The sequence below is a fragment of the Bos grunniens genome, chromosome 15, assembly GCF_055505025.1.
Source record: "Bos grunniens cultivar Pamir isolate PY7600 chromosome 15, Bosgru_T2T1.0, whole genome shotgun sequence".
Classification (NCBI taxonomy): domain Eukaryota; kingdom Metazoa; phylum Chordata; class Mammalia; order Artiodactyla; family Bovidae; genus Bos; species Bos grunniens.
Genome location: NC_141179.1, coordinates 15,450,465 through 15,463,772, shown reverse-complemented (window position 1 = coordinate 15,463,772; position 13,308 = coordinate 15,450,465).

The window sequence follows — 13,308 nt, the reverse complement described above, 5'->3', positions numbered from 1 at the left end:
ATCAATCATAAAGGAAATCAAACCTGAATATTCATTGGAAGGACTGATGCTGAAGGTGAAGCTCCAATACTTTGGCCACCTGATGCAAAGAGCCAACTCATTAGAGAAGACCCTGATGCTGGGAAAGATTGAAGGCAGGAGGAGAAGGGGACAACAGAGGATGAGATGGTTGGGTGGCATCACTGACTCGATGGAACTGAATTTGAGCAGGCTCCAGGAGAGGGTGATGGACAGGGAAGCCAAGTGTGGTGCAGTCCATAGGGTCACAAAGAGTCAGACACAACTGATTGACTGAACAACAGCAACAAGTGGAAGACCGAGGTAAGCTACACCAAGACTCCTGACCCAGAGAAACTGTGGTGTAATAAACGTGTATTGTTTTAGGCTCCTAAGTTTTGTGGTAATTTGTTACATAGCAATACACAACTAATACACATTTTGGTACCTGAAAGTGAGTGTTGCTGTACAAATACCCACAAATGTGGGAGTAGCCTTGGAACTGGGTAGCAGTTGATGGCTAGAAGGATTTTGAGGAACATGGTAGAGAAAGCCGTACGTTGCTTTGAACTGTTAATGTAAATTTGGGCTTTGAGTGTGCTGTCAAAAAAGACTCAAAAGAAAATGAAGAATAAGTTATTGAAAACTGAAGGAAGTGGGATCCTTGCTTTGTAGTAGGCAGAAAACGTAGCAAAATTGTCTACTGCAATTATGTGGAAAGTACAACTTGCAATTGATGCATTTGGTAATTTAGTGAAGGAGTTTCCAAGCAAAGTGTTGAAGATGCTGTCTGATTTCTTCTTGCTTCCTGTAGTAAAACGTGAGAGAAGGGATACATTGAGGAAAGAGCTATTCAACAAAAAGGAGCCAGAACTTGATTTCAAAATTTTTCGCCTCTCCAGATGGTAAAAAAATGTTAAAAGTGAGAAATGGCTGTCAAAAGTGTGGCATAGAGAAAAAGCTGAGTGTTCAATTACACAATCTTTTGCTAAAACTTAAAAAAAAAAAAAAATCCAAAGGTCAGACTATTCAATCACCCAAAGGGCCATTTCAAGATATTAAGAATGTACCTCATGGATCTTCTTAAATTACAGAGCTTATAGAAACATAAGTGGTATTGTATCTCAGCAATCTCTGCAGGAGATAAAGGTGAAGGAAGGATTATCTTGAAAATATCTATGGGTGTAGCTTTTGTCTCTTAGAATGGATGAGTGGATGCCAGTGAAATCCAAGGGAGACCCACACAATTATTGAGAAAATTATTTCAGTAGAAACACTGCCAGAATGAACTGAGAGGGACAGAGAATGCACAGTGAAAGAAGGCTGCTGAAACACCCCCCTTACCCAGTTTTTCTGGCAAGAAGCAGGCTGATAAATTATTCAGCTGCAAACATGTGCTACCTTCTATGAAAAAAGAAGGACACAGAAAGTGGAATCAAGAGCCCAGAAGTCAGAGCCAAGAAGCACAGAGAATTATCCACTACATCTTGAAATATTACCATCTTTGAGCATTTGACTAGCTGGATTATAAAACTACGATGGATGTTTTTAATCTTTCATTTTAGCCTTGAGCTAGAACTTCTGTACTATTATCCAGTGCCTGTCTCATCATCATATTTTGAATATTCTGAAATACATAACCTGTCTTGTTAGGTTCATAGTTCCACAGAAGGAGAGGAACTGTGCCACAAAACTTAAACTTAGCAGACTATACCTGGGCACCTCATCCTCACCTGGATGTGGCTTAGATAATGAAATTGTGAAGCTAATTCTATCATGGGATGAAACTCCTGGAAATACTGGAAGAGAGGAGAATGTAGTTTGAGTGTAAGACGGATGTGAATCCTTGGGGGCCAGAGTTAACACTAGGTTAGACAGACTGTAGTATAAACCCTCTGGTTCCCACTTTCTAGAATTCACACTTGTGTAATCTCCTTGCATTCTTGATTGTGGGAGGCACCTTTAACTTGTTTCTAAGCAGTGGGATGTAGCAAAGGTGATGTGATTACATGTAGGTAATTAAATAAAAATACAGCACTCACCTTGCTAGAGCTTCTTTCTCAGGCTGTTACTGGCTTTGAAGAAGCAAGCTGCCATGAATCTGATCGTCACAAAGAAATAAATCCTACCACAACCTGAGAGACCTTGGAAACAAGTCCTTCTCCAGTTGAGCCTCTGATACATATTCAGCCCTGAACATCACCTTAATTGCAGTCTTCTGAGACCCCAAGTGAAAGATCTAATTAAACTGGGCCTGGACCACTGGACCTGTGCACAGAAACTTAGCAGTAATAAGCATGTGTTGTTTTATTTAATCCACTGTGTTTTGGTTCCGTAAAATGGAAAGTTAATACAGAAGTTCCTTGAAAGAAAGGAAAACAAAGCATGTTTTTGTATGAAAAGAAAAAAGGTAGCCTTATACTTGGAGAAGGCAATGGCACCCCACTCCAGTACTCTTGCCTGGAGAATCCCATGGATGGAGGATCCTGGTAGGCTGTGGTCCATGGGGTCACGAAGAGTCTGACATGACTGAGCGACTTCACTTTCACTTTTCACTTTCACGCATTGGAGAAGGCAATGGCAACCCACTCTGGTGTTCTTGCCTGGAGAATCCCAGGGGCAGGAGAGCCTGGTGGGCTGCCGTCTATGGGGTCGCACAGAGTCGGACACGACTGAAGCGATTTAGCAGCAGCAGCAGCAGCCTTATACTTGTGCACTAGCAATGTTTTTTATCTGTTGTCAAGAGTTTTGCTAGCAAACTAACACCCCTCTCTCCCTTCAAGTATTAATGAAGGCTTTACCAACATCCATCCATCTACTCATTCATTCAATAAACATTTATTATGTATCCATCACTGTACGGTTTCTGCCACAATAGGATTTATATTCCCACCAGGTGCTTCAATATATATCCAAGTAATTATATGATAAGGCATAGCAGCTAAGTTTTCTGAGAGTAATTAAAATGTGTGTGTGTGCAGTATCAGTCCTTTCTGGTCATTTGCTCACAGATCTTACCTATGGTCTGTTGGGGACACAGACAATAAGTTAAAATTATAAAAATAATTTCACAATCACATTTATGATAAAGGGCATAAAGGAAAAGTACAGGATTATCTGACAGCATATAGTGGGGGACCTAACCATATGACAGGCATCAGAGAAGATTTCCTTGAGGAAGCGACAGTTAACTGGGTCTTGATGTATGTGTAGAAGTTTGCCACTGGCAGGTAGGAGGATGGTGGGCTGTGGGCGAGACTCTGTCAGAGGAAATGGGATGTCAGAGAGCAAAAGGCAAGAGAGAACTTGCCATCTTCTGAAAACCTGAACAGAGGCCAGCGTGGCAGGAGTATGGAGACGGCTGGGCAGAATTTTCGGGGAAAGGGCAAAGGTTGGCAGGGGTCCATTTACGCAAGACCTGGTGAAGCCATGTGTGACTTTATTTAGATTTTGAAAAATTTTAAGTGTGTGGATAAAGGATGATTTTCTTCCATTGTTAGAGACAGAAATTTGAAAACGGAGGAGAGGGGATATATGTATACGTATAGTCGATTCACTTTGCTGTATAACAGAAACTAACACAGCACTGTAAGGCAACTATATGCCAACAAATTTTTTTTTTTTAATGTTGAAAGGCCACAGAGGGACAGTAAATATAAAGATCTTAGATTTCTAGCAGGGTGTGAGTGAGGTAGCAGGTGGGCGGGGAGTGAGTACCCTGAGTTCATTGCTGTGGGAATTAGGACAGAAAATAGACTCCTGAGGTAGGTGGCAAGTAAATTCAGCTTGGTTGGACAGAAGTAGAAAGTTATGACTTGGGTTTCCAAAAGAGCTTGAGAGGGAGAGGGAGGAGGCCTATAGAGCAACTTAGAGACAGATACCACTAGCTTCTCAGGCACCCGAATCCAGCAAGGAACAGTGTGGGAAGTCTTTGCTTCTTTGTCTTTTGATAGGGTGTTTTTCTGTTGCTGTTGTTGTTTGTTTATGAGGAATAGATTACAATTTATAACCGTCTCATGTACTGTCTGCACCACACTTAGGTGGTGTGGGAGTTTGGAGGAGAATGGATACATGTATGTGTATGGCTGAGTCCCTTTGCTGTCCACCTGAAACTCTTACATTGTTAATCAGCTATACTCCAATATAAAGTAAACAGTTAAAATAAAACTAAACAAAAAAGACTCTCTAGGTTAGAATCCTGGGGGCCTGGGCTCCTCCCAACCATCAGCGTGACCTGGGTCAGTGTTCTCATCCGTCTCACCCCAGTTGCCTCATTGGTTATGGGAGTAAACAAGCTTAAAGTTTCCAAAAGGAAAGATTATTCCCATCTTGAAAAGCGATCCCTGCGAGTGGCACTCAGTCTCATGAAGCCAGACTTGAGAGACTATATAAGGAGGGTGAATGAGATCTCAAGAAGGAAAATTTGGGACTGCAGTTGTGGGAAAGAAATCAGGGAGCTGGCATCCATTCCAAAGGGTTTGGGGCACGACCCTGTGCTCCTAAGACCACTGTGGCTTGCATAATGAAAGATTCTGGAAGGTCAAACGCCCCAGAGACTCCCAATCCACTGCTGGTTTTTCCCTTTCATCTGCTAATCTTCCCAAGTCCTCTGGTGGCATTATTATTATCATCAGGAATTCTTTCTTTACAGTGTGACAGTTTTAATTAGCTTGGTTTCCTGTTTTCTCCCCTTAGGGATCAGTGCATGACATCTGATGACACTCGGATGCCCAAGGAAAGTGTGATGAAGGAACAAACTTCATGAGCTAGTGAATCAGGGAGAGGGTGGCCTGGTCAGGTTTGGGTGAGGATGGGAGAGAAAGGAAGAGGGCCCAGTGGACAAAGCCTGCTCTGGCTGCTGCTTCCCCATCAGCACCCAGCGACCCAGCTGTGAATCATGCTGTTGGCCTGGAGAGACCACCCCTAGCTGAGTCTGGACTGCTTCCCTAGCCTTGCATCAGCCTTCTTATTTATCTGATTCTTCACTTCCTGGATGGTTTTGGCTAGAAGACCTTCTTTAAGACTTGACGTGCCAACCTCACTCTCAATTATAAGACCAGGAGCTGCTGCATGATCTTGATTTTCCTAACCTTAAAGATGATGTCAGGCTTGAGGAGGAAGAAGCTACCTGACCTTGCCATCAATGCCAAACACTTTGAGATAGTTCATGGGAAAGTGGGTTGTTGTACTTTTTTTTTTTTAGGATTCAATTTTTTTGTTGTTGTCATTAAAAAAATTTTTTTTCAGGGAAAAGTCTTCCAAAGTTCCAGGCCAAAGAGTGAGATACAGTGTTCAAATGTGCCTCTCATTAGCTGTTCATGTTCATGGCCAAGTTATATAACCTATCTAATCTCGGTTTCCTCCCTGGTAAAGTAGAGCTAATAATAATAATACCTACCACATGGGAGTACAATGGAGAATAGATAAGATAATGAATGTTTTGGTGCCAAATAGCCACTTATCCCCAGGATTTTACATACAGGAGAGCCAAAATCAGCACAGTGAGGATTGGTGTGGCAGGAAGGAAGAGGGAGGCATAGTGTAATGTAACTGAATCTTAATTATGAGAAAATCATAGTTTAGTGGGTCTGGAACACATGTTTTAGAGTCAAATCTAAGACTAACTCCCAGTTCTACCATTTGTTGCCTGGGTAGTACTTTCATCTCTGAGGCTGAGTTTGTTCTTTTGCAAAACTCTAGCATCAGTTGTATTTGCTTTATAGGGTTGTCTTGAGAACCTTTGTAAGGTTGTTTTGGGCTTCCCTGATAGCTCAGTGGGTAAAGAATCTGCCTGCAATGCAGGAGACCCTGGTTCGATTCCTGGGTTGGGAAGATCCCATGGAGAAGGGACAGGCTACCCACTCCAGTATTCTGGCCTAGAGTACTGTATAGTCCATGGGATCCAAAGAGTCAGACTGAGCGGCTTTTACTCACTTGAGAACTAAATGAGATAATGCACTGTAGAAGACACTTTCTAGAAACACAACAAATCTGTTTCCTCTTCTTCCTGAGTCACCAAATGAATACATTTCCTAGCCTCCTTGCATGTAAATGAGGTTTAAATGAAATTCTGGTGAATGTAATGTGGTTGGAAGTGATATACGCTATATGGTCTAAGCCTTTCCCCTAAAACCTTTCTGTGGTTCTTTATCCCCTTTCTTTCCTTGGCTGCCGGGTGGGTGCAGAGGATCCAGGGAAGGATGCCAAGGCTTAGCAAGGCCACAACATGGAAGGTGCCTGGGTCTACGAGTGATTATATAGAATATAGCACTCCTGCCTCTGCTCTCGCCAGTTTCACTGGATTATGGCTTGAACTACTGAGATTTTTAGAGTTGTTTCTCAAAACATTTAATGTGTCCTGATCTATTCATCTTCATAAAGCATATAATAATTCCCCAATAAATATAGCTATTAATACAACTATTTCTTTCGTGGCTGCAATGACTGGGTGGGCAGTTCCAAGCCCATTCACAGTTAAATCAGGCTTAATAGTACAAGTATATTTTTGTTTGATCCCCTGGTGAGAACATTGACTCCCAAATCTCTGGATTTCCCTTCAAAGAAAGTAAATAATTCATTCCTTCACTCGTTTATCCAATCAATAAGCATATATATAAGACCCAGGTGGCACTAGTGGTAAAGAACCTGCCTGCCAATGCAGGAGACATAAGAAACGCTGGTTGGATCCCTGGGTTGGCAATATCCCCTGGAAAGGAAATGGCAACCCACTCCAGTATTCTTGCCTGGAGAATCCCATGGACAGAGGAGCCTAGTGGGCTACAGTCCATAGGATCTCAAAGAGTTGGACACGACTGAAGTAACTTAGCACACACAACACACACATAGACATACACACTAATATATGTATATGTATATATATATATACACACACATATGCATATATATGCACAAGTACCTTGATGGGTAGGATGGTCTATGTTATTTTGTACCCTTCCCTCACTGTGCTCAGCTCTCAGGGAGACCTCGATAAATACTTGAGAACTGAGAAGGCCTCTTCTCTGATTTTCTTCTCCTGATCTTTGCTTCTGTTCCCTCATCAATAGATTCCTTCTCATCACAGGTACAAGTCTCACCAGCACTGCCTGTCTGACCTGGAATATATGACCTCATGGGTTCATCTAGTCCATCCCTCTGCTCCCAAATAGGCTTCCTCACAGTTATCCCAGTGCAATCAAGTGCAGAGTCTATGGGAGAAGGACGGTCCTTTCTTGGAATGTCTGCTGGTACAACCAAAGGAAGGTCTTGAAACCTGTCTTCTGATGACTAATTGACTCAAAGGATTCCAAACCCTGACCACTGATATTTAACTGTACTTTTGCTTCATTAATATTTTTAGGGCAGATCTGTTTCTCATTGATTAGGGCTGGTTCAGCCTCTCTTTTGCCTTGTCATGCTCAGGACAGCTCAGTTGGCAGCCCTCCAAGGACCAAGCTTACCCGAAAGTGCTGTCTCCTGCCTCTCCTGACTGGCGGGTACAAGCCTGGGCTGAGGCCGCCTTTGTTCTTTCACAGTGGATTGCGTTTACCCTTGGCTTGGATGGTTCAGCAAAAGTTATTGGCCGTTCTGCAGTGGGAGCCCTGAGTTACAGAGTTTATGTTGGAAACTGTGTACATTGTTCTGGGTTATCCTCATGGTGCCTGCATTTTTCCTTTTTGTCTGCCAGGGTGGATACTACAGCATGGGAGTGTGCTGGGAAGGGGTCATGTGCAAGTTCATGCAGTCGTGGAGGCCCCTTTCCCAGCAACATGAATGCTCCTGGTGGCACAAGGGGAGAGGTTGCCAGTGATGGGGTGGGGAGACAACTGTTTAGACTAGATCATTGAAACTGCCAAGCCACCCTCAAGCATGGGCAGGGAGAGGGGAAAAGAGACAGGCATAGTTGAAGGAAAATAAAAGATGGCAATTGATCATTAGAAACTGGAATCAAGATTGCTGGGAGAAATATCAATAACCTCAGGTATGCAAATGACACCACCCTTATGGCAGAAAGTGAAGAGGAACTAAAGAGCCTCTTGATGAAGGTGAAAGAAACATTCAAAGACCTAAGATCATGCCATCTAGTCCCATCATTTCATGGCAAATAGATGGGGAAATAACGGAAACAGTGAGACTTTATTTTCTTGTGCTCCAAATCACTACAGATGGTGACTGCAGCCACGAAATTAAAAGACACTTGCTTCTTGGGAAAAAACCTATGACAAACATTATTTTGCTGACAAAGGTCCATATAGTCAAAGCTGTGATTTTACCAGTGGTCATATATGGATGTGAGAGTTGAAACATAAAGAAGGCTGAGTGCCAAAGAATTGATGTCTTTGAACTATGGTGTTGGAAAAGACTCTTGAGAGTCCTTTGGTCTGTGAGGAGCTCAAACTAGTCAATCCTAAAGGAAATCAATCCTGAATATTCATTGGAAGGACTGATGTTGAAGCTAAAGCTCTTAATACTTTGGCTACCTGACATGAAGAGCCGACTCATTAGAAGAGACTCTGATTCTGAGAAAGATCGAAGGCAGGAGGAGAAGGGGACGACAGAGGACAAGATGGTTGGATGGCATCACTGACTCAATGAACATGAGTTTGAGCAAGCTCCGGGAGTTGGTGAAGGACAGAGAAGCCTGACTCCAGGGGGCTGACCCCAGTCCATGGGCTTGCAAAGAGTTGGACATGACTGGCTGACTGAACAGCAACAGCAGATCATTACTAGCTTACTTCAGTCTCCTTTGAGGTTCTGTAGACCCTATTATGTATACCAAACAATTCACCTCACACTGTATAAAAGTGAGTGTGCTAAATGCTACTCCAAGCTTGCTTTTCCCTCAGAGATTTTCCTACTCTCAGGTTTGAATTCCACTCTTCAGCAAGGGCCCATCAAAAGCCCTTTACTGTGCTGTCTGCATCTTCTCCCAGGCCATCTGCCTCAGGCTTCTCAATGTCTCCACTCTGGAGATGGTGGCCTCCTCTATCCCAAATCACCTACCTCAAAACTGCTGATTGCCTTGTGGGAAAATAAAATTCACGCCTGCAAAGAATCTCAGGAATGCAGAGAGCTCACTAAAACCTTGGGGTATGAGAGGGTGATGACGTGATCCGTGATCCTAAGACAATTTCCGGCAGCCATCTTGGACTTTCCTGGCCTCGTTTCGCTTTGCCACCTTCACGTAGGTCTGTGCTCCCACCTTCCCATATTTCCTTCCACATGGAGCTATCATTTAATGCTCTCTTTTCCCCCCCGATACTATTTGATAGTGTGCGTTTACCCAGTTATATGGAAAATAAATTTCCCTTCACGTGGATAGTGCTTTACAGTTTACAAGCTTCATTAAAAAAAAAACAAAAACAAAAACTTCACTACAATCCTATGAAACTCGGATATTAATTCAACTAGTATTTGGTAGAACTAGGCCCTAAGACTAGGTGGTATTACTCAATGTCCTGTGTCCATCTACCTCTCAGATAGAGCCAGGAACTTTGTAGAATGAGAAAGGGGAAGTAGGGAGCTGGGTCTGGCAGTGCAAAGGGAGGGTGAAACACTTTTGAGGCGGTGGCAGCCAGGGGTACGATCAATGCAAATCTCACAGGAAACCTCGTAGGTAAGTCCCTCATGCTTTTTCTTTCCCAGGCCTCAGGATTTGCCTGTCACTTTCATTTTCTTGTTCACTAACTGTAGTTTCTAACTTCAGTTGTTCTTAATTTGCCCATTGGTTTCCTCATTCATTTATTCTCTCCTTACCCAACATTTCTTGGTGTGCACAACATTCTAGGCAGTGGTGCTTCTGCTTTCTCTGGGGGGACTGTGGGCCTCGGCAGAGCCACAGGGCAGGTGTTTCTGTTGTGGGGGCCAGAGACAGCTTCTTGGAGAATTTTAGCTACAGGAGGTAAATGAATCCCTGCCCTGCAACAGCTCAGGGCATTGACATTGAGAGCCTCAGGCAAAGACCAAGGCCACATATTTATCTTTTAATATACATAAGATTGAGGCAACAATTACTCATTCCAGAGAAATACTTCAAACTCCTCCATCTTTCAAGAACTTCTCAGCTGGAAGCTAGGGGTGGATGGTGGTGACCCAGCTAATTTGCCCCCTCCTCCTTTGTATGCTTCCCACACAAGGCTTCCAGGACACTTGGTTTTCCCTTTGATTCACTGATTGGTCCTTTTTGTGTTTCTGCAGTCAGTCCTTTGTCTTCTTTTCTTCTTTAACTATACTTCTTATGGTGGGCTTAACCAAAGTCATACAATTTATATGAATGGCTAAAGAAGATGTAGTGTGTGTGTGTGTGTGTGTGTGTGTGTATATATATAAGTTGTGGTATATACATTTGTGTGTATGAGATATACACACACACACACACACACATATGTATATACATACATACACAATGGAATACTACTCACCCTTAAAAAAGAATGATATAATGCCATTTGCAGCAAGATGTATGCAACTGGAGATTATCATACTAAGTGAAGTAGGTCAGAAGAGAAAAATAAATATCATATGATATCACTTATATGTGGAATCTAAACTATGATACAAATTAATCTATGAAATAGAATCACAGGCATAGAGAACAGATTGGTGATTGCCAAGAGGGAGGGAAGGCTTGGGGAAGGGGTAGATTAGGAGACTGGAGTTAGCAGATATAAGCTTGTATATATAAAATGGATAAATAGTAAGGTTTTACTGTATAGCAGAGAATTATATCTAATATCCTATTATAAACCATATTGGAAAAGAATGTAAAGAAAAAAATTGTGTGTGTGTTTGTGTGTGTATATATAAAAATCACTTTTCTATTCAGCAATAATTAACACAATGTTGTAAATCAACTGTACTTCAATAAAAAACTAAATACCATCTATATGCCAACAATCCCCATATTTATTTATCCATCCCAAATCCAGGCTAGTGTATCTAACTGTATAACCATCATCATAACTCTGATGTTTAACAGATACATCAAACTTAAACCTCTAGCAGAAATTCCTAATCTTTCTTCACAAATCTGCTTTTTCTACAACTTTCTCTACTTTTCCAGCTGCCTTGGTTGGTCAATAAACTTGAAGCCATCTTTGATACCCTTCTTTGTCTAATTCACATGTAATCCATTGATCTGATGTGAATCTAATTCAGAATCTCCCATTTCTTACAATTTCACCACCAGCATCATTTCCCAGATCACCATTATCTCTCTCCTGGTTTCTTGCAACATTTTCTACCTGGTCTTCCCTGCCTCTGCCCTTGTCTCCTATAGTCTATTCTCAAGACAACTACCAGAGGAAACACTTTAGGACATAAATTGAATGATGTGACATCTCTTTCCCTACAAATTTTAATGGCATCCCTCAGAGACAAAGTCAAAGTTTTTATAATGCAGTGGTAAGTTGATTGCATAAGTGATCACAATTCTCCAGCTCTCCTTATATCTGCCTCCTTTGCAAAGCAACTATGCAACTCATCCCATTAAGAGGTGGAATCTCTTCCCCATCCCTTGAATCTGGACTGGCTCTGTGATTTGCTTTGGCAGAATGCAGTGTACAGGATGACGTGCCACCTCCGAGCCTGAGGCTTTCTTGGAACCCTGCTCTGCCCATGTAAACAAGCCCAGGCTAGCCTGCAGGCTGGAGAGATGTGTGGTCCAGGCGCCTCCTTGCCCCAGCTGGCAGCCAGTCAACAGTCAGGCATGAGAATGAGGCCATCCCAGAATAGCCAGCCTTGGGCCAAGCTACCACCCTCAATGAGCAAGTCCAGCTGGGATAAGCCCAGACTGGCCAAGATTATGAGAGCCCAGCTGAACCATAGACTCATGAGCAGTAGAAGCTTATTGATTTAAGCCACTGGTCTTTGCAGAAGTAAAATAATAATAATAATAATACAAATGACCTACAAGGCCTTTCATGATCCACAACTTCCTTTATTTTTCTGACTTCAACCTCTACTCCTTTCTGGAAGTCTTGTTCACCGTGTCCCCAGCCACAGTGATCTTCTGGCTTTTCCTGGACGATACCCACTCTGCTCCAGCCTCAGAGCCTTGCACTTGCTATTTCCTCTGCCTAGAATGCTTTTCTCTCCATATCCCCATGGCTCCTTCATTCATTTGTCTCAAGACCTGCTTAAGTTATGTCTAGGCAAGGATGATATTCAAAATGTTTTTTAAACATCATGGGATGAATACTGAACCAATCAGAATAGTCAAGGGCACAGAGAAAAGAACAGGGTCTTGGTTGTCCACAGTTGAGCTATGAATTCACCTTTTAATAACTGAATTGTAGGGAGGATTCCAAAAGAGAGGCCAGGATAGCCAACCTGGTGGCATGAACAACAGCAAAGAGGCTTCAGGCCATGTTTGTTTACCGATTCCAGTCCATTCTGGAGGAGATCAGCCCTGGGATTTCTTTGGAAGGAATGATGCTAAAGCTGAAACTCCAGTACTTTGGCCACCTCATGCAAAGGGTTGACTCATTGGAAAAGACTCTGATGCTGGGAAGGATTGGGGGCAGGAGGAGAAGGGGACGACAGAGGATGAGACGGCTGGATGGCATCACTGACTCGATGCACGTGAGTCTGGGTGAACTCTGGGAGTTGGTGATGGACAGGGAGGCCTGGTGTGCTGTGATTCATGGGGTCACAAAGAATCGGTCATGACTGAGTGACTGAACTGAACTGAGGCACTATTTTAATATTTTAAGAGAGAGATCAGCTCTGATTATCAGGAAGATACCCCACACCACCCTACCCACTAACCACCTTTCCCTAGCACACTCTGTAGACACCTTGTTTTACTAAATATTCCTCCAAAGCACTATTATCACCATCTGATCTAGTTGGCTGGTCACTTATTTATTACATTTCTGCTGTGCCCCTCCCTCTAGAACAGTGTTGTCCAATAGAAGTTTCTCTAATGGAGGAAATGTTCTTTTCTGAAGGCATTCAGTATAATATTCACAAGCCACATGTGACCATTAAGCACCTGAAATGTGGCCATGGCAACTGAGAAAATTGAATTTCTAATTTTATTTAAAATTTAATGTTAATTACTTTAAATGTAAACAGCCTCACATAGTTATTGTCTATCATACTGAACAACACAACTCTAGAATGTAATAAGACTAAGGACTTTTGTAACTTATTCACTACTGTATCCTCAATGCTTAGAATTCAGTGTCCTGTAAGAGTTGGTGAATGAATGAATGAGCAAGCAAATGAATATGGTGGGTGGGGAGGGCAGTAGACTGCAAAAGGAGGTATTCGCACCCAAAAATTTAAAGCCCACTGAAGGTTATGTCCACA